The sequence below is a fragment of the Delphinapterus leucas genome, chromosome 5 (assembly GCF_059928025.1).
Source record: "Delphinapterus leucas isolate spDelLeu-1000000601 "Yukka" chromosome 5, BTC_Dleu_Yukka2, whole genome shotgun sequence".
NCBI classification, from domain to species: domain Eukaryota; kingdom Metazoa; phylum Chordata; class Mammalia; order Artiodactyla; family Monodontidae; genus Delphinapterus; species Delphinapterus leucas.
In genome coordinates, this window is record NC_143133.1 from 39,090,060 (window position 1) to 39,111,380 (window position 21,321).

The window sequence follows — 21,321 nt, forward strand, 5'->3', positions numbered from 1 at the left end:
TCTTTTTTCTTTATTCTGCTCTGAAGTAGTTATTTCCACTATTTTATCTTCCAGGTCACTTATTCATTCTTCTGCCTCAGTTATTCTGCTATTGATCCCATCTAGAGTATTTTTAATTTCATTTATTATGTTGTTCATTGTTGCTTGTTTCATCTTTAGTTCTTCTAGGTCCTTGTTAAATGTTTCTTGCATTTTCTCTATTCTATTTCCAAGATTTTGGATCATCTTTACTATTATTATTCTGAATTCTTTTTCAGGTAGACTGCCTATTTCCTCTTCAGTTGTTAGGTCTGGTGGGTTTTTATCTTGCTCCTTCATCTGCTGTGTGTTTTTCTGTCTTCTCATTTTACTTAACTTACTGCGTTTGGGGTCTCCTTCTTGCAGCCTGCAGGTTTATAGTTCTCGTTGTTTTTGGTGTCTCTCCCCAGTGGCTAAGGTTGGTTCTGTGGGTTGTGTAGGCTTCCTGGTGGAGGGGACTAGTGCCTGTGTTCTGGTGGATGAGGCTGGATCTTGTCTTTCTGGGCAGGTCCACATCTGGTGGTGTGTTTTGGGGTGTCTGTAGACTTATTATGATTTTAGGCAGCCTCTCTGCTAATGCGTGGGGTTGTGTTCCTGTCTTGCTAGTTGTTTGGCATAGGGTGTCCAGCACTGTAGCTTGCTGGTCATTGAGTGAAGCTGGGTGCTGGTGTTGAGATGGAGATCTCTGGGAGATTTTTGCCGTTTGATATTATGTGGAGCTGGGAGGTCTCTTGTGGACCAGTGTCCTGTAGTTGGCTCTCCCACCTCAGAGGCACAGCACTGACTCCTGGCTTCAGCATCAAGAGCCTTTCATCCGCACGGCTGAGAATAAAAGGGAGAAAAAGTAGAAAGAAAGAAAGAAAGAAAGAAAGAAAGAAAGAAAGAAAGAAAGAAAGAAAAAGAAGGAAAGAAAGGAAGGAAGGAAGGAAGGAAGGAAGGAAGGAAGGAAGAAAGAAAGAAAAAGAAAGAAAGAAAGAAAGGAAGGAAGGAAGAAACAAAGGAGGAAGAGAGGGAGGGAGGGAAGGAGGGAGGAAGGAAGGAAGGAAGGAGGGAAGGAAGGAAAGAAAGAAGATAAAATAAAATGAAATAAAGTAAGATAAAATAAAGTTATTAAAATAAAAATAATTATTAAGAAAAAAATTTAAAAAAAAATACGGATAGAACCCTAGGACAAATGGTGGAAGCAAAGCTATACAGACAAAATCTCACACAGAAGCATACACATACACACTCACAAAATGAGGAAAAGGGGAAAAAATCATAAATCTTGCTCTCAAAGTCCACCTCCTCAATTTGGGATGATTCGCTGTCCATTCAGGTATTCCACAGATGCAGGGTATAACAAGTTGATTGTGGAGATTTAATCCGCTGCTTCTGAGGCTGCTGGGAGGGATTTCCCTTTCTCTTCTTTATTCGCACAGCTCCTGGGGCTCAGTTTTGGATTTGGCCCCGCCCCTGCATGTAGGTCACCGGAGGACATCTGTTCTTTGCTCAGATAGGATGGCGTTAAAGGAGCAGCTTCTTCGGGGACTCTGGCTCACGCAAGCCAGGGGGAGGGACGGGTACGGAGTAAGGAGTGAGCCTGCAGTGGCAGAAGCTGGCGTGACGTTGTAACAGCCTGAGGCGCGCCCTACGTTCTCCCGGGTAAGTTTTCCCTGGATCACGGCACCCTGGCAGTGGCGGGCTGCACAGGCTCCCCGGAAGGGAGGTGTGGATAGTGACCTGTGCTCGCACACAGGCTTCTTGGTGGCAGCAGCAGCAGCCTTAGCGTCTCATGCCCGTCTCTGAGGTCCACGCTGTTAGCTGCGGCTTGCGCCCGTCTCTGGAGCTCCTTTAAGCAGCACTCTTTATTCCCTCTCCTCGCGCACCAGGAAACAAAGAGGGAAGAGAAAGTCTCTTGCCTCTTTGGCAGGTCCAGACTTTTCCCCAGACTCCCTCCCGGCTAGCCGTGGTGCACTAACCCCTGCAGGCTGTGCTCACGCCGCCAACCGCAGTCGTCTCCCTGGGAGCTGACCTCCGTAGCCCAAGCGTCAGCTCCCAGCCCCGCCCGCCCCGGCGGGTGAGCAGACAAGCCTCTCGGGCTGGTGAGTGCCGGTCGGCACCGATCCTCTGTGCGGGAATCTCTTCGCTTTGCCCACAGCACCCCTGTTGCTGTGCTCTCCTTTGCAGCTCCGAAGCTTCCCCCTCCGCCACCCGCAGTCTCCGCCCGCGAGGGGCTTCCGACTGTGTGGAAACCTTTCCTCCTTCACGGCTCCCTCCCACTGGTGCAGGTCCTGTCCCTATTCTTTTGTCCCTGTTTTTTCTTTTTTTCTTTTGCCCTACCCAGGTACGTGGGGGACTTTCTTGCCTTTTGGGAGGTCTGAGGTCTTCTGCCAGCGTTCAGTAGGTGTTCTGTAGAAGTTGTTCCACGTGTAGATGTATTTCTGGTGTATCTGTGGGGAGGAAGGTGATCTCTGCGTCTTACTCTTCTGCCATCTTCCCCTCGTCTCTGCTATGAACTTTTAATACTGTTTTTGCTGCATCCTCTAAGTTTTTGGTATGTTGTGTTTTCATTTTCCTGGCTCTCAAAGCATTTTCTGTTTCCTTTTTGATTTCTTCTTTGATTCAGTGGTCGTTCAAGAGTATGTTGTTTAAGTTCCATACATTTGTGAATTTTTCAGTTTTACTTCTGCTATTAATTTTTACTTTCAATCCATTGTGGTCAGACAAAAATACTTGGTATGATTTCAATCTTCTTAAGTGTTTTAAGACTTGTTTTGTGACCTAACATGTTATTTATCCTGGAGAAAGATCTGATCATTTGATGCTGTGCCAGGGGCTGGTCTTCTGGTGAGAGGGTGATCTGAATCTCCCTACTGTCTTCTGTTAGTCTGATTCACATTCTCCTGGGTTACAGGAGTCTTTCACCTAATTTCTGGATTTCTCAAAAAGGTAATTTGTCCATGAATTGTTGCTGAATTGGTGTGTTTGTAGGGGCAAGAAGATTCCAAAACTTCCTACTCTACCATCTTGTTGACATCACTCCTGAAATTTCTTAGTGACATATCCAATGTGGGTCTTAAAAATTATCTTGCTTGTTATTCAGTAGGCCTTTTTATTTTTATTGAATTCATATTTATTAAAGGGGAATTCACAAACAAGGTTATCCATTTTTGAAGAACATTTTGATAAGCTTTCACAAACATATCGTTTTAAATTTACCACTGTATCAAGGTACAGGATATTTCCAGCCCTTCCTGCCTCTTCTTAATCCCCAATCTTTCATCTCCCGTGCCTAGAAAACACTAATCTTATTTCTGTCTCTATTGTTTTGCCTTTTTGAGAATGTCATACAAATGCAATCAAACTGTATGTAGGCTTTTGTGTCTTCTTTAATTTATTAAAATACTTTTCAGATTATTCTCATTGTTGAATATATCAGTAGTTTGTCCCTTTTGGTTTCTGTAATATTCTATTGTTTGGATGTACCATAATTTGTTTATCCAATCAACAACTGAAGAACTGATGATCACTTGGGTTGCTTTTTTTTGATATCATATAAATAAAGCTACCATGAACACTTATTTACAGACTTTTGTGTGGGCATCTGCTTTGACTTCTCTTGTGTGAATAACTGAAAATAAGATTTCTTGGGTCACAACGTAATTACATGTCTAACTTTATATGATATTGCCACTTGTTTTCCAAAGTGGATGTACCTTTCTGTTTTCCCACCAGCAGTATATGAGAGCACTTGTTGATCTGCATCAGCCCCAGCACTTAGTATTTTCCATTTTAATTTTATTTATTTTCTATTGTTAGACATTTCAGTGTATATATAGTTGTATCTTGTGATTTTGGACCCTTTCCTTTCGAGGAGTCACATTTCCTTCAGTTCAGAAAACTTTTCTTGTATTATTTATTTGGCAATATCCTCCCCACTCACCCCCCCCCCGCCCCCTCCATCATCACCATTACTCCTTTCTAGAATTCCTTTGAGTCCAATGCTGGGCCCATTGGACTGTCTTCCATCTTTTCTCTCAAATTCTTCTCTATCTTTTTAGCTCTAGGTTCTGTGCCAGTTATTTGACTTAATCTTCAACCCGTGTATATGTTTTTCCTTTCATTTTATCTGTCATATATATTTTTCAACTCCAAAGAAACTCTTCTTTGTTGTTTTGTGGTTTGCTTCTCATGGAAACTTATTCTTATTTTTTGATAAGAGTGTGTCCTTAGATTTGTCGGGGTACTAATTAGAATCTGTTTCCTGTTAGAACAATCTATTTCTCCTAGAGTCTTTATTCTTCAACCAATTCATCACAGTCTTCATCATGGTTTCTTCACATTTCAGGAGTTTCTGTGTTGTCTAGTCATATTTAGGAATTAGGCAAAAGGATGAATTTTTGAAGTTTTGTGTACAAATGGGTAAGGTATTCAGACCAACAATCTTTCCTTCTATTTTCCTCCTTAACAACTCATTGCTCCATAGGAAGCAAAGGCAAGGCCTACAGCTACTGAATTACTGTAGAAGGGAATGTGGTGCAGTTAATATTTAGTAAGAATTAACACTGTGCCTGAACACTTTCAAATTATAGCAGTAAAAACAATTAATGGTTGTTATGTTATGCTTATAATCTGTCTGGCCCTCTTCTAAGAACTTTTCATATGTTCATTTCATTCCACTCTAACCCTGTCATGGATGCCTATTACTATTATCCCTCTTTAAAGAGGAGGACATTGAGGAACAGAGAGGTCAACTAATGTGTCCAAGTTTGCACAGCTAATAAGTGGCAAAGCTGTGTTTTAAACACAGAAGTTGGACTCAGTGTCTTTGCTCCTAAACAGTATGCTGCACTGACTCTCCGATATTGACTTTCTCCCTGAATCCTTTCAATAAAACTGTGATGTGGGTATTAAAAATGCCACTTTGCAAAAAAAAAAAAAAATGCCACTTTGCAAAAGAGAATGTTGAGGTCCAGACAAGTTAAATGAAAAACCTCATTCCACAAATCTCAGGCATGGAAACTGACTACAAAGCTCAGATTTGTCCAAAGGATGATCACTTTAAACACTTACAAATAAAGATTGCTTGACAATTAAATCAATGTTTATTTGAAACGGAGTAACATTTGAACTCCATATTTTGGTTTAAATGGTAAAAACAACAACAAAAAACTGTTACTAATGATCTGTACAAACTGCCTCTTTTACTTTGGAACCAAAAATTAAGATCTGAAATATCAATTATATTGTTTCTCAGTAACACAACGGATCAATAACCTTCATTTGGTGTTCTTGATTACTGCATGGGGGTTTCTACAGAAACACTCTGAAACAGATCTTGCGTATTAGTCTCTGCACACAGTTCTTGTTCCTTACAGTGGAGCAATCAGACCCTGATTAATGTTAGCATTAAACTAACTGCTATCTAATCAGTTGACAAAATGCTCCTTTTGACTCTAGTTTCTGGGGTCTGTTTGTTTCAGATGCTTCTGATTGGTGTGTGCTGTAGGAAAGAATAAATAAATAAGACATATATTATTCACTGAAGTGAATAAAAGGATTTGTGTGATATTCCCTCTGGCTTTGACAGAATGACAGAGCATTCTGTCAAAGCCAGAGGGAACTCAAGGCTTAAATGTAAACCACTGTGCTCCCCATCCTGCTATTTTTTGAGGACTAGAGAATTTAAACCAATCATCCAATAAGTAAAATATCACTCTGGAATTCCATGTTATGAAAAATGGTACCACTAGCCACCAACTTGCCCAAGGTGGAAAAATGGGAGTGAGTCTGTTTCTTCTCTTCCTTGTATTCTAGATTCCTTCAGATCCTCAGACCATTCTTTCTGCCCTAGTTAAAAATGCTGTTTACCATCTTTTTCTTCATCTATTTCCATGCCTTTGTAGTCATCCATCCCAGCATCCATTTTATCTTCACCCACCAGTCCTCCACACTGTACAGGGTGATAATCCCAATACATAGTATCCTATCATCCACTTCATGTTCAAAATTGTCCAGGGGATCTCTGATGTGTCCACTAGCTCTGCAGAGCCCCAGGGTTCAGTGAGGATGTCTCAGGGGTCCAGGTATGCCTGAGAGGAAAGCCTTCCACCTGACTTTTAAAAGAGCAGTTCTATTTTTATCTGCCTTCTATCAAGGGATTCTGAATCATATTTTATTTGAAAAGTAAAAAGGCCTGTAACTGAAAAGATTTGAAAACTACTGACCCACAAGAGGAAATTCACATTCCATCCCACAACATACATGTATAACATACATATACAACATTCATCCTGCAACATACATTCCATCCTCTATTATACTATGTCATATAATAACATAGAAGATTACCTGTGAAGAGGTCCCTGCCTTCCAGTCAATCCATATTATGCTCCCTATTCCAGGGCATCTTTTAAACATTTAGGTTTATTCTGATTTACTTACATCTCACTAGATGATCTGTGTCTTCTCATGCCTACCTTGGCACATTCTGTTTCCTCTGCCTGAAATCTCTTGCCTCTGCTGTTTTCCTGAAAGCTCCTATTTAGTCTTCATGTCTCAGCCAAGAGCTACTTTGGGTGAAGAGTTTCTGATCCTCTAGCCTAACGCTGTCCAATAGAATGCGGTACAAGATGGGAGTTTTCTATTATCTGCACTGCCCTGTTCAATAGACACTAGCCACGCATGACTGTCAAGCCCTTGAAATGTGACAAGTGCAAGTAAGGAACTGAATTCCTAACTTTACATATAAAATCGTTTTAATCATTTAAATAATCATACATGAGTGGTCACTACTGCTTTGGAAGAGCAGCTCTAGATAGACCTACATTGAGACTTACTTCCGTTACAGAACTTTTAATAAAAACTGCATCATAATTATTTATATGAACATTTTTTCTGCTGACCTACCAGCATCTGTGGGACAGGACTGTGTGTTTGCCTGTACAAACCTTTGTCACTAGCACTTTCTCTGGGACGTAGTAGGGATTCTTCGAATGTTGAATGAATAGGTAAAAGAAAGCAGCATTATCAAGTAGGAAATACAACATATAAAGGGAAAATTACAAGGACTTTAAATTAGACACTCCTGATTTGGAGTTCAGGATTTTGCAGGTAGTTGGTGAATGACGTAGGCAAGTGGCTCTTCCTGAGTCTTACATTCTCACCTATGTAATGAGGATGATGTATAATTTCCCTTCATTAGATTTGTTGGGAGGATTAAAGGAGCTATGATATATGAATTAAATACAAGTTAATTAGGTAACATTAATCCCCTTTCAAGATAACCCACTATGTATTTAACTACTTATATATTTTGTCCTGAAGCATATTTACATCACCTGAAATTCAAAATTCTAATGATAGAAATGTTTGAAAAATCCATACCAAGAAATAGCAGATTGTAATATATACAAACAGCCAAAAAATATATACTTTTAAAAGAACTACAGCTGGTGAGTTGCAGACGCAAGTCAGCACAGGTGTGTTCCTAACTTCAATGAAACCAAATCCGCCTCTACTTGGGTAAAAGTATTTGCAGAAATTTGCCAAGTGACAGGTGGTGAGCTACGCTAGCATGACTAATGTTGGAAGAAAAGAGGAAGGCAGAGGGAGAGAGGCTGCTGGTGGAAACACAGTGATTTATTATTTACTGGGAAAATGCAGTGTCAAGAAGTATAGGGTCTTGGCTGACATCAGTGCTCTGAATCAACTGAAACAGTTTTATTTGGGTGAGCTGCAGCCAGAAACAATTGTCCACCTTTGTCATCACTTTGTATGCCTAAACACAAAATGAAGTGAAGGCTGCAGTCAGCAGAAGGGAAGGAGGCCATAAGAAAGTATTAGAGTTTTGGCATATGTATATGTAGAGAGACAGCAACCCTGAAAACACTGTGATGATGTACATAAACAAACACAAAAATACATGCATGAAAATAACCTCATTTCCAAATCAAAGCCATGAATTCATCACAGCACACTCTAGGGGCAGTCTAGTGATCCTTGCTTTCCTACAGCTCCAAACCTGTTTGAAGTTTAAGCAGAATCCAGTTTAGGAAACCTGTTTGAAGTTTAAGCAGAATCCAGTTTAGGAAACCTTCTGTCGTTAATCAAATTGAGGCATTAACAGTAAAGCAACTTTGGTAACTTATAATTATTATTTAATTATTGAGCTTGAAAGTTGATGGACTCAACTGCAAAATATGCAAAACTGCAAAATTACACATTCACTTCTCAGGAGGTTTTTCTTTCCATTTTGTGACATTTCTCTTCCAGTTTGAATCTCTTCTATGGATCAATGTTCATCATGAGAGGACTGCAATCCATTTCTTTATTGTTATTTTAATTCTTTATTTGAGGTATTTTTTTCACTACACATGCAACAGAGCATTTAAAAGGATAATAATCAGTGAAACTGATGTCAGCTCAACCTAAAAATTAATACAAGGATCAATTATCTTTTATATCAGAAGCTCTGCTAGGTGCTGAGAAGGATACGCAATAAGATTTTCTTTCCATCTGCAGTAGGCAGAATGTCTAGGTAAGGCCACCAGAATCCACACTCTCTCTAATCCTTAGCACCTGTGAATGTGAGATATCACACCCATGATTGTGTTATAAAGCAAAGTTGACCATAAAAAAGGGATAATACAATATCTTGGTGGGTCTGATCTAATCACATGAGTCCTTAAAAGAAAAGAACTTTCTCTGGCTGGTAGCAGAAGAAGATAGAGGTAGAAGCCACAGAGTTTCAAAGCATAAGAAGTTGAGTTGATGCACCATTGTTGGCTTTGAAGATGGTGAGAGCCATGTGAGAAGTCAAGGAGACAGCTTCTAAAAGCAGAGTGGCCCTGAGGAGACAGCCAGCAAGGAAACAGGGAACCCAGTCCTATAACCATAAGGAACTGAATTCTGCCAACTTGCATAGTTGGAAATGGATTCTCCCCAAAGCCTCCAGTGAACACCCAGGCTGGCTGACATGTTGATTTCAGTCTTACAAGACACTAAGCAGAGAACCTAATTGAGCTCATCTGGATTTCTGACCTGCAGACTTTCCAGATAACAAAGAGGTGTTATTTCAAACCACCAAGCTTATAGCATTTTTTTGCACAGAAGTAGCTAATTACTACAGTATCCTTGCAGAACATAAAGTTAGCGTAGCAAGAAAGGAAAATGTCTGAGTAATAATTATAATGCAGTGCAATATGTGTTGATATAGAGAAAATTTGAAATGTGCATCTAGATGACATTTGACTTGGGATGTGAAGAATGCATAGAGTTTGGCAAGTGAAGATAGAACAGAAATACTACCCAGGCAGAGGACATGTATCTACAAATAGCCAGTATCACAGACTTGTTCCTTGGGAAGCAGACTTGGAGATGGAGATTAGTGTGCAGGAATTATTTTTTTTTTCCAGGAACGCCCTGGGATCTACAGCTGTGGAAGGGAGAGAGAGGAATCAGGACTCTACAGAAGGAGAAACTGAGCTGTGATTCAGCCCCAACAAAGTCTTCAGGCAGCCCTAAAGGGAGAGAGCTCATCAGAGATGTCCTGAGTTGGGGAGAGGGAGCTGGGACTTTATAACCTTGTGATGATTAACAATGGATGTAGGCTGCCTTGTGGAAGCAGGTGTGACCTTGTGTAAAGCCATCTTCTATAACTGAGACCATTCCCAGTGAAGCATGACAACTAAGAGCTTCTTCTTTCATACACATTTCTGAAGTGGGGTCTGAGAGGTGCACACGAAGGCATGGAGGAGTCTGCCCATTCAAAGATAAGTGGAAAATTTAATGTAGGTGAGGATATGCAGAAAAACAGAGAAGATTAGTAGGAAATTAGTCTAGAGAGATGGATGGGTCTCAGCTCATGGATGGGGTACCTTTGGAAGGTTTAAGAAGAAGGGTAACTTCGATTTGTATTAGTTAAATGTTCTTGTGGCAGTGCAGATAGAATGTGTGTCTGCTTTAAGGAATGGAGAGAAAAAAAGTGAATCAAGGGATACATAGAAGAAATCAACAGAATTGGGTTTGAAATGCAGGGGCAAAGCTGGACTCAGATATAATTTCATATATTTATAGTTTACATTTATAATGGGCTCCTGTGATATACTTTATTATTTGTGCAACTGGGCATGTATGTTGGTGCCATCTACTAAGCTAAGTAATAGAGGTGGAGTAGATTTAAAGGTAAAGATAATTTCTGTATTGAACATGTTTTTGAGGTGGTAAAGCTTGATATAAGTTGTAGGAAGTAGAAAATTTAGAAATGGAATAAAGGAGGCAGTACCACAGTAGAGACAGAAATCTAGAAGTCATTGGCAGGACATGACACTTCCTAAAGCTGAGAGAGGGTTAACATTTCCTAGATATAGCTCATTGAACAAGAAAAGAAGGTGACCAAGATAGAAACTCAAGGAAACCATATTTTAGAGGCGGTTCAAAAGCAAGAGGAGAGTGAAGAATTCTGAAGGAGTTTGAGGTGTAGGAGAAGATAGAAAGGTGGTATCACAGAAATCAAAAGAAAGCAATTAAGAGAGTGGATGGTCAAGAGTGTCAAATGCTGAGCACTGGAGATATTAATGGTAAGCAGAGCTTTGACATGTCCATTGACCTGATGGAGTTTACAGTCTAATGGAGAGATAGACATGAATTGAATAATTACAAGCACACTTGTAGAATATTACTGCCATGGCAAGGGCTGTGAATGGATACACAGTGTAGGATGCTATAATAGACCGTAGTGGGGAAGTCGGACTTCATTTGGCATATCAATAAAAACTTCTCCATCAAAGTGATATTTGAATTGAAATCTGAAGGATGGGTAGTATTATGGGCTGAATTTATGCCCCCAGAATACATATGTTGAAGTCCTAACCCACAGTACCCCAGAATGTGACTGTATTTGGAGACAGTGTCTTTAAAGAAGTAACTGAATTAAATTGAGGTCGTTGAGGTGGGTCCTAATCCAATACAACTGGTTTCCTTTTAAGAAGAAGAGATTAGGAGAGAGACACAGGCAGAGGGAAGACCATACGAAGATACAGGGAGAAGACAGCCATCTACAAGCCAAGGAGAGAGGCTGTAGAAGAAATCAACCCTGTGAACACTTTGATCTCAGACATCTAGCCTCCAAAACTGTGAGAAAATACATTTCTGTTGTTTATGCTCCCCTGTCTGTTGTCCTGGGTTATGGCAGCCCTAGCAGACTGATACAGGTAGGAATCCACCCACCAGAGTGGAATGATGGAGATGTGGAGGAAGTCAGTGGCTATGCAATGGGTATCATAAATCGGACTTGATGGGAATGAATTGGATGTTGGGAAATGGCGTTTGTTGCATATGGTAACACGGATCATGAAAACAGCTTACAGTGAGTGGTGGGTTGAATCCAGGATGCAGGAAGTTGGGAAGTTGAAGAGTGGATGAGAAAAGTGGAGGCTCAGATGAGAGTGTGGTGCACACATTCAGGTGGTCAGTTGCACGTATTCAGCATCTTCTAGCTCTCAGGCATGGGGGCTGCACTCTCCTTGTAGAATGGACAGAGGCCGCCCTCATGAAGCTTAGAGATTATTGAGGAAGCCAGATGTTGTACAAGCAACTACGCTAATAACTATTGACTGATGGATTAAGTCTTTTGAAGGAGAAATATGTTATGAAAGAATATAATCATGCAAGGAAGTAGATTGGGCTAGAGTATGGATGATTATTGCTAAGGAAGGGATTTTAGGATAGGGACAAATATGATCATTGAGATAAAGGGAAGAGGGAAAACCAATAGGTGATGTCAGAGCGGAATGGGAGCAGGAATTTGTAACCGTGAATCTACCACATCCAGTGTCCCTGTGGGAAGGAAGGTCATCTGAGCAGGCAGCCAGAGTGCTGACATTTATCACCATGGAGCCCAGCAGATACAGAGCCTGCTCTGACTGAGCAACATTCACAGCACTGTTCAACACACCTTGTCTGGGGACAGCCATGCAGTCTTAGTGCACTGCTCCAGCCAGGGGGCTAGCTTCGTGGATCTTCCATGATGGGAGAAGCAGTGAGCTGCTCAGACAGTCAAGAAGCTGCAGCTCTCCAAGTTGGAGGGGCCACCTGCCAAGGCTTTGGGATCAGAGAGGGAATGTCTTAAAGCGACAGTGTTCATTCACTCAAAACATATTTAATGAAAGCCTGTTGGGGGAAAGGCATTATGCTGGGCTCAGGGACTCAGGTGGTCCCCAAGAGAGAGAAGGTGTTTGCTTTCTGTAGTAGGTTATATTATGCTCTTCCCTCAAAAGAGGATGTCCAAGTCCTAATTCCTTGTACCGTGAAGATGAAGTTATTTATAAATAGCATCTTTGCAGATGTAATTTAGCTAAAAGTCTCAGAATGAGATCTTGGATTTAGGGTGGGCTGTAAATTCAATGGCTGGTATCCCTACAAGAGAAAGGAGAGGGGAATTTGAGACACAGACACACAGACACACAGACACAGAGGAGAAAGTCATGTGGGCCAGAGAGTGGTGTGGCACGTCTACAAGCCAAGGATCACCAAGGACTTCCTGGAGCCACCAGATGCTGGAGGGAAGCCAGGTAAAGCGTCTCCCTCAGAGCCTCCAGAAGGAAACAACACTACTGACACTTCGACCTCAGACTCCTGACCACCAGAACTGGGAGATAATACATTTCTGTTATTTGAAGCCACTCAGTTTGTGTTACTTTTTCTAGCAGCCCTAGGATAGCAACACACTCTCTAAGCTCTCTTTACTGGTAACAAAAAATGAACAAGTAAATAAATGTCAACTTAGGTACAGATCTTTGATATGTAGATTTAAAAGCTAACCTAGGGAAGGTGGTAGAGGACCAAGTAGGAGGGAGGCATACTAAGAATGAGATACTCAGGGAAGTGTCAGATCTATGGAGGTGACATCTGAGCAGACACCTGCAAGGTGAAAGTAGCAGTTCTGGGGAAGACATTCTAGGAGGAGGTAAGAGCATGGACAAATGTTCTGAGTGTGAGAGGGACAGAAAGGAGTGTGGAGCCAGAGCCCTGGAGGAGGCTGGAGACAGGTGCCAGGCACCTAAAGGCCATGGTACAGAGTTTGCATTTTATTCTTAAGAACAAAGGGTTATAAATAAACTCAAAATGTATTAAAGACCTAAATGTAAGGCCAGACACTATCACTCTTAGAGGAAAAGATAGGCAGAACACTCTGTGACATAAATCACAACAAGATCCTTTTTGACCCACCTCCTAGAGAAATGGAAAAAAAAAACAAAAATGGACAAATGGGACCTAATGAAACTTAAAAGCTTTTGCACAGTGAAGGAAACCATAAACAAGACCAAAAGACAAACCTCAGAATGAGAGAAAATATTTGCAAATGAAGCAACTGACAAAGGATTAATCTCCAAAATTTACAAGCAGCTCATGCAGCTCAATAACAAAAAAACAAACAACCCAATCCAAATATGGGCAGAAGACCTAAATAGACATTTCTCCAAAGAAGATACACAGATTGCCAACAAACACATGAAAGGATGCTCAACATCATTAATCATTAGAGAAATGCAAATCAAAACTACAATGAGATATCATCTCACACCAGTCAGAATGGCCATCATCAAAAAATCTAGAAACAATAAATGCTGGAGAGGGTGTGGAGAAAAGGGAACACTCTTGCACTGTTGGTGGGAATGTAAATTGATACAGCCACTATGGAGAACACTATGGAGGTTCCTTAAAAAACTAAAAATAGAACTACCATATGACCCAGCGATCTCACTACTGGGCATATACCCTGAGAAAACCATAATTCAAAAAGAGTCATGTACCAAAATGTTCATTGCAGCTCTATTTACAATAGCCAGGACATGGAAGCAACCTAAGTGTCCATCATCGGATGAATGGATAAAGAATATGTGGCACATATATACAATGGAATATTACTCAGCCCTAAAAAGAACTGAAATTGAGTTATTTGTAGTGAGGTGGATGGACCTAGAGTCTGTCATACAGAGTGAAGTAAGTCAGAAAGAGAAAAACAAATACTGTATGCTAACACATATATATGGAATCTCAGAAAAAAAAAAGTCATGAAGAAACTAGGGGTAAGATGGGAATAAAGACACAGACCTACTAGAGCATGGACTTGAGGATATGGGAAGGGGGAGGGGTAGGCTGTGATGAAGTGAAAGAGTGGCATGGACATATATACACTACCAAGCATAAAGTGGATAGCTAGTGGGAAGCAGCCGCGTAGCACAGGGAGGTCAGCTTGGTTCTTTCTGACCACCTAGAGGGGTGGGATAGGGAGGGTGGGAGGGAGGGAGATGCAGGAGGGAAGAGATATGGGAACATGTGTATATGTATAACTGATTCACTTTTTTATAAAGCAGAAACTAACACACCATTGTAAAGCAATTGTACTCCAAGATGTATAAAGACGTTAAAAAAAAAAAAGAACAAAGGGAATAGTCCTGAAAGGAAGAGGGGAAGAAGAAAGGCTCTGAGATAGGTTTGGGGAAAGTCCTCACAACACAGAATCAGCATTGGTAGAGCTAACAGGAATCGCAGAGAAGCAGCAGTTTTATCTTCCCAGATGTGCTTATGACTGGTAAGATTTCCATCCGCCAGCGATGTCACAAACGGATGTTTCTGGTCACTTTCTCCAGTCCCCGCATAAGCACAATGCCTTATGCCAGGACTCTAATTAAACTGCACTTAATGAAAGTGGAGACAAATCCAGCAGTGGTGGCCAAACTATAATAGTGAGAAGGTGAACATTTAACACTTTTGGGAGATATATATATATTTACAAACATAGATACACTGATTGCATGGCTCCATGCTTATCCTATGGGGTCAATGACAATCTTATGATTTTCTTTGGTGTTGGGTAGAGTTGGAAAGAGAATTAGGAAAGACTGGTTGTGGCCTCCTATGGAATGACAGTAACTACTCAGAAGAAGAAAGCAATGAATATTTTTGGTTTTAACTACTACATACCAGGCATTATACTGAATATTTTATATGCAATAAGCCAATTACCTTTTATAATCCTAGGAAGTTGGCATTATTTTCCATATTCTTCATCCAAAGAATCTGACACTCAGAGGGATTAGGTGATTTGTCCTAAGGCACCCAGAATGTAGCCAGCAAGCTGAGGCCAGGGACCCAGAGCTCATGTCTTTCTCTCATACCAAGCTTTATTTCTATCCCTGCCAAGGAGAAGATCCCGACTCAGTGGACCCCAAATCAGACACTCTCACACATGCCTCAGTTTCCTTCCCTGTTAAAGAGATTGGACTAGACGGCTAAAGAGAGGATTTGCCGAGGTTCCTGGAGTCCCAGAGCTTTCCTATTTACCCTGCCTGGGCAAATACATTTTGAGCATTCGGTATGCACAGTGAAACATATTCATTCCCTCTCTAGCTGCTCTTGGGGTTGTAATTCTTATCTTTATTGCTACCCTTGCAAGGAGGAGTAAATCATTATGTGGGTATTTTTCTTGGCTTTTTCTCTCTTTCAAAGTTAATCGAGTTACTTCCATATAATTTTTTACAAAGGAAATTTCCAACTACCTTTAACTACATATTAGTCATCACATTGGGCTTTTCGGGGTTATATTAAGTCATCCATCATAGATGCTGCCAATAATAGCTTAGGCTAAACGTTTCCTTGTTCAGGGTATTTATCACATCCTGTACTTGCCATGCCTATGAAAATAAAAGGCAGTGAGGCGGGAGTGAACCCGTTCATAGCAAGCACACAATAATAAATGTGAAAGAGCTGGAAAAACTGCAAAGGCTTCTGTAGTTGGGAAGTGATTTTAATTGTCATTAAATCACCCTTCGGCATAGTATATCTCTGAATGGTGAAAGGGGCCAAGAGGAAGTGTATACATGTTCACGAATACATAGGGGGCTGTGTAGGAAGAAGATGGCCTTTCATTCCTGGAAACCAAAGCTAACTTTGACCTTGGGCAAATCACTTACATTCCCCCCATGTCAGGCTCCTCACTTGTAAAGTGTGAATTGGAACCTCTACCCCATAGGGCTGCTGTGAGATTTAAATGAAATTGTGTTTGTGAAACATTAGCTGGATGCCTGACCCCTGGCATTCTGTAGATTTCGTCTTCCTCTCACTCGAGGCACCCGCCTAGAAGGGAATCTTGGAAGTAACAGCTGGATTCATCTGCATTGATTGTGTCACACCTCATGTATAGTATGTGTACTATAGACATCTGCTGAAGGAGTATGTGGGTTCATATATGTACAATATTCGTTGAATAAAAGAATACATGAACACACTGACCTTTATAAATAACTCTGTCTTGGTACTTGGACGAACGGGGATGGGGCAAACATTTAGTGGGCTAGGGGCTGGTCCTTTCAATGCATTTTTCTTTTTGAATGATAACTACTTCAATCTATCAGGTTGGGACTGTTATTCCCATTTGAGAGATGAGAGAGAAAAGAGGCTCAGAGATTAGGAATTTTAAGTAAAAGGAGGGTAATAAAGTGCCTTAGTTTCTCTGACAAAGAGTAAATCCTCAGTAAGGGCTTTCAAATAAATAAACACTTAATTGGTTACATAATCTAGGTTAGAAAATTATGTTTAGTCTTCCAGTTGTTGTGTTTACTATTATTATTATCATCACTGTCACCAGTTTAACACTCGTATTCTCGTTTAGGCAAATGAATTTGAATTTGTTCAAGGACACCTGACTCTCCATAAGAATTCATACCACCCAGATTCCTTTAACCAGAGGCACGTGATCATACTCCACCTGAGTTTCTCCATGGCCATGTGGCCCCTTGTTCTGTCTAGGATATGGCAAAAGTCAGAGGGTGAACAGAGCACATGTGTTGACTGTCTCTAACAGAGAGACCAATGAGTCCCAAAGTGAAAAGCCCCTGGGCACATGGTGACCAAGTAGGGCTGGGACTGTCCCTAGCCAACTTGGGCATGTGGTCAGCCTGGGTAGAGAGGCATGAGGTGGAGAGCTCAAAGCCTGGGCTTTGTAGTCAGGAATATCTAGGTCAATGCTTGAACTTGAGACAGTGGGAAAATATCATAACCTCTCCAAGGCTATATTAATAATGAGGATATAACCCATACTTTGTACATCTGTGGTGTGGATTAAATTAAATCACACATGTAGAGAACTCACTGAAGTGTCAGACTCATGGCTCATCCCAAGTATGCTGTAGCTACTATTGTTAAGTAGTCCTATGCTTCCCTTGTTCCTATGAAGGGGCTGAGACTCCAAGGGTGTTTTGTGTCAATCTCAGCCTACTGATAACCAATGCTGTGGTTCTTGTTAGGATTGCAAGACATCCTCAGAAATAACCATCAGGAAACTTTGAAAGAAATAAGGTTTATTACTTTCAGGTCCTGGAAATTACACAGCACACCTGGGGCCACACAGCAGGGTTGCAGTTAAAGAACACTGATCTGGGATTCTACTTTCTTTGGGGTTGAGGGTAGGGGCTAGAGTTTCATAGATTCACTCTTTTTTGTTGTTTGGTTTTTTTACTCTTTGTTGTTTTTTTTTTAAATAAAGTATAGTTGATTTACAGTGTTGTGTTAATTTCAGGTGTACAGCAAAGTGATTCCGTTTTATACATATATATATATATGTATATTCTTTTTCAGATTCTTTTCCTTTATAGGTTATTACAAAATATTGAGCATAGTTCCCTGCGCTATACAGTAGGTCCTTGTTGGTTATCTATTTTATAGGTAGTAGTGTGTATATGTTAATCCCAGTCTCCTATTGGTGAATTTAATGTATGAGAGGGGCAATTTAAAGCAAGGAAAAAGAAAAACAAGTGGCCGGAAATGTCAGTTATTTAAATCAGTAGAGATCTCTAAAACAAAGAGTCCTGGTGGTGGGGAAGGGGCAACCAGCTCTTTATCTAGTCCTGCAACTGAGTGTGTTTTTTGGATACACTTCTTTGAAATAGATGCTTAACTAAAAGCCTCAGCAGTCAAAGCTGAAGTCAGGGCTTACATTACAAGGGGTCATGGGACTTGTCCAAAGTTACCCAGAGGCAGAACTCACATAAGGGACAAGGTCTACAAAGTCCCTCATGTTCTCTGTCCATCATGATGTGATGCTCTGTTATTGCTTTCTTTATCACTAGCCACTAACACAGTGCTTGTGAAATGAATGACTCCATGCTAACAACACTAATAGTATCCTTCATAATGGGGTTACACTTTATTTATTCGTTCATTCAAGATTTATTAGACCCTGACTATTTTCTAAGCCTTTAGGTATAGCCAGGGGTAAAATAATGGTGAATACAGACAGGTGCCCTTTGTTTCATGAAGCTTACACTCCATTCTCAGATGAGTATGATACAGATTGTTTCAAAGGCTAGTTTCTCTCCACTGGCTCTGGGAAATAGAAAACGAGACCACTTTTTATTTAATATTTTTTTGATTTGATTTTTTTTTTTTTGATTTACAATTTTTCACTTCACCACTTTTATTCTGAGAACAATTTTCATTCCAATTCTCTGGCCTTACCAGAGTCACTAAGCAGAGATAATTCTTAAACAAGCAACAAGATGAAACACATGGTTTCTCTCTTTTGATTAATACATAACAATGTTTTTAAAAATCTATTTTGGGATACAACATCTTTTGTTCAAATTTTATATATAATGGTTTAAAGAAAAGAACAACTAAAGCATGTAAACAAGAAGCTTTGTATTCATATTTCAAATGGTTCATAAAAAACATTAGCTGTTTTTTAAAAAGCCACAGAGCTCCCTAATTATCATCAAGTGTTATTTTTTAAACTGACCACACAGGGCAGCTACTTTAAGATAAAAACAGCATAAATATAGAAGGCTGAGCCTGCACCTTCAAAATGAGATAAATTGGTCAACAGGTGTATAGTAAGTACCTACCATGTGCAAGACAATGTTCTAGGTATTGGTGCAAACAAGAGAGACATAATCATTGCCCTTAAAGAAATTATATTCTAGAGGAAGAAACAGAAAATGAATATGTAAATAAAAATGTTATGAGGATAATGTTGGGTCCCGATAAGTGCTATGAAAAAGAGAAAATTGATCTGTGTGTTAAAGAGGAACTGATGGTGCTGCCATAGCTGGAGGTGGGAGGCTCTGACATGACTTTTGTGGTGGGACAGAATGATAAGATCATCATGGGAAGGTCTGAAGGAAAGTATTACAAATAGAAGGAATGGCAGATACAAAGGTCCTGAAATGAATGTACTTGATGTGCTGTTCTTGGGAAAGCAAGAAGGAAAAAAAAAAAAAAAAAAAAAAAAAAGAAGGTCAGTGTGGTTGGAGCCTAGAGATGAAGAAGAATGTGACCAGAGATGAAGGTCATGAAAGGAGCAGGGACTACATCATGAAGGACCTTGAAGGACATAGTAAAGAACTTGGGGCATGGCTTTATGCAGGGAGATTACACTGTTTATAAAGCTCCTCTGCTTCTGTGTGGAGAGAAGACTTCAGGGCACAGGCATGGAGGTGGGGATAACAGGAAGGATGATGACTCTGGAACTGGGTGATGGACAATGCTGACCTGGATTCAGGTTTCTATGGTAGAGATGATAAAAAAAAAGACAGGATTTAGGATGCATTTTGGATAAAAAGCTCATAGAACTTGTTGATGGATCAGGTTGGGGTAAGGGTAAAGGAAGAAAATCAAGAATTGTTCCTAGTTTGGGGCTTTAGAAATTGGGTTGATGCTGGTTCCATTTGCTGAGATCCAGAGGCTTAGGGGAGAGTTGCTTTTGGTAGGGGCAGGGGTGATGTGGGGAAACAAGTGTTCTGTTCTCTTCTGGGCCTAGCTAAGTTGCAGGTTGTTAAGTGCACATACTGAGTAGGAAGTTATGCACATGAGCCTAGGACTCAGAGAAGTTATCAGGTTTAGAAAGGCAAATTTGGAAACCTTCCTGTATCTATATATTTAAAGGCAGGAGACTGTATACAATTACCTGAGAAAGAGTGTAGCTAGAGAAGATAAGCCATTTAGGAACAGAACCCTAGGTGCTCCAAAATTTAAGGATCTGGCAGAGGGGTAAGAGAGCATAAAAAAGATAAAAAGAAGGAAGGAAAACAATGTAGGGGACATATTCTTCTTGTCCTGCTCTACCCTCAGGACTTCAATTCAGCATGTCCAAATCCTCTGTTTCTGGTGAGTTTCCATCTTGATTGATAGTCCTATAAACTTCTGGATCCAGTTCTGGCTTGGGATCTATATCCTAAATACTCACTTTGAAGATCCATGAGCTTAAAATCTGTGAGGGTGTATTGTCAGGGCCAGAATCACAGGCTTTCCAATATAGAAGAGGTAACAAACAAAACAACACAAAAGACTGTGAAAAGTGAAAATTCTCTGGTTGTACTCATTCATTTTTTTATCGAACAGATAGCTTCTGTGTACACTTTGGGATAAGTAGGGACTGTGGTTTTAATCTTAGGCTCTGCTTTTATTCTGGTGCCTGGATAGGAGAGATGATGTTTCATAGGTGAAAGGCCATGGATCTCTGGGAGAAAGATCTGGAACAAAGTGTCTTATGGTGCCTGTAATAGATTGGTATGCTGATTTGTCCACATGTTTCTCCATCTTCTAGGCTATTAGTTTCTCATAGAATAGGAGCCATATGCTAATAATAATAAAAACAAAACTGATAAAACAACTAACATTAATTGAGGGTTACCTCTATGCTAGGCACCGTGCAATAAAGAGCTCTATTTCATCCTCAGAACAAACTTAAGAGGCAGGTGTAATTATCATCTCCTTTTCTGAGATGAGTAAACTTAGGCTTATAAAGTTGATTACCCTCTCAAGATCATAGAGCAAGAAAGTGGCCAAATTGCAAACCGAACTTAGATGTGTTGACTCCAAGCCTCCCAGTGACTTAAGCACTGGTTTAAAATACAGACTTAGAGTCAAACAAGCCTTGGGATCTTGTTGAAAATGCACATTCTGATTCAGCAGGTCTAAGCTGGTGCCTGAGAGTCTGCATTTCTACCTACCTCACAGGTGGTGCTGATGCTGCTGGTCCATGGACTGCTCTTTGAGTAGTCACCTGAAGAGTCTATGCTAGACTCCCTCTCATAGCATGTTTGCCATTTTATGGGTGTTGAGCAAAGATATATGGAGAGAATCAACACAGGAAGATGGGACGATGGGTAAGTCGTCTGATCGGCTTAGGGAAACTCAGATCAAAAGATTCAACCTGGGCTTCCCTGGTGGCGCAGTGGTTGAGGGTCCGTCTGCCGATGCAGGGGACGCGGGTTCGTGCCCCGGTCCGGGAGGATCCCGCATGCCGTGGAGCGGCTGGGC

The 21,321-nt window shown here is 40.6% G+C and overlaps 1 long non-coding RNA gene across 11 annotated transcripts in view; it reads left to right on the plus strand.

The window, feature by feature from the left end:
- Positions 1-604: 604 nt before the first annotated feature.
- LOC149749119 (uncharacterized) overlaps positions 605-21,321 on the plus strand; it is a 145,247-nt gene continuing 124,530 nt past the window's right edge. For 2 of the 11 annotated variants that reach the window (XR_016393240.1, XR_016393244.1), the window contains exon 1: positions 624-11,135. This is a non-coding gene — a long non-coding RNA (uncharacterized LOC149749119). Of the gene's footprint in view, positions 11,136-21,321 lie in introns of all 11 variants that reach the window. The other 9 variants (XR_016393242.1, XR_016393245.1, XR_016393239.1 and 6 more) reach the window with 8 other exon arrangements.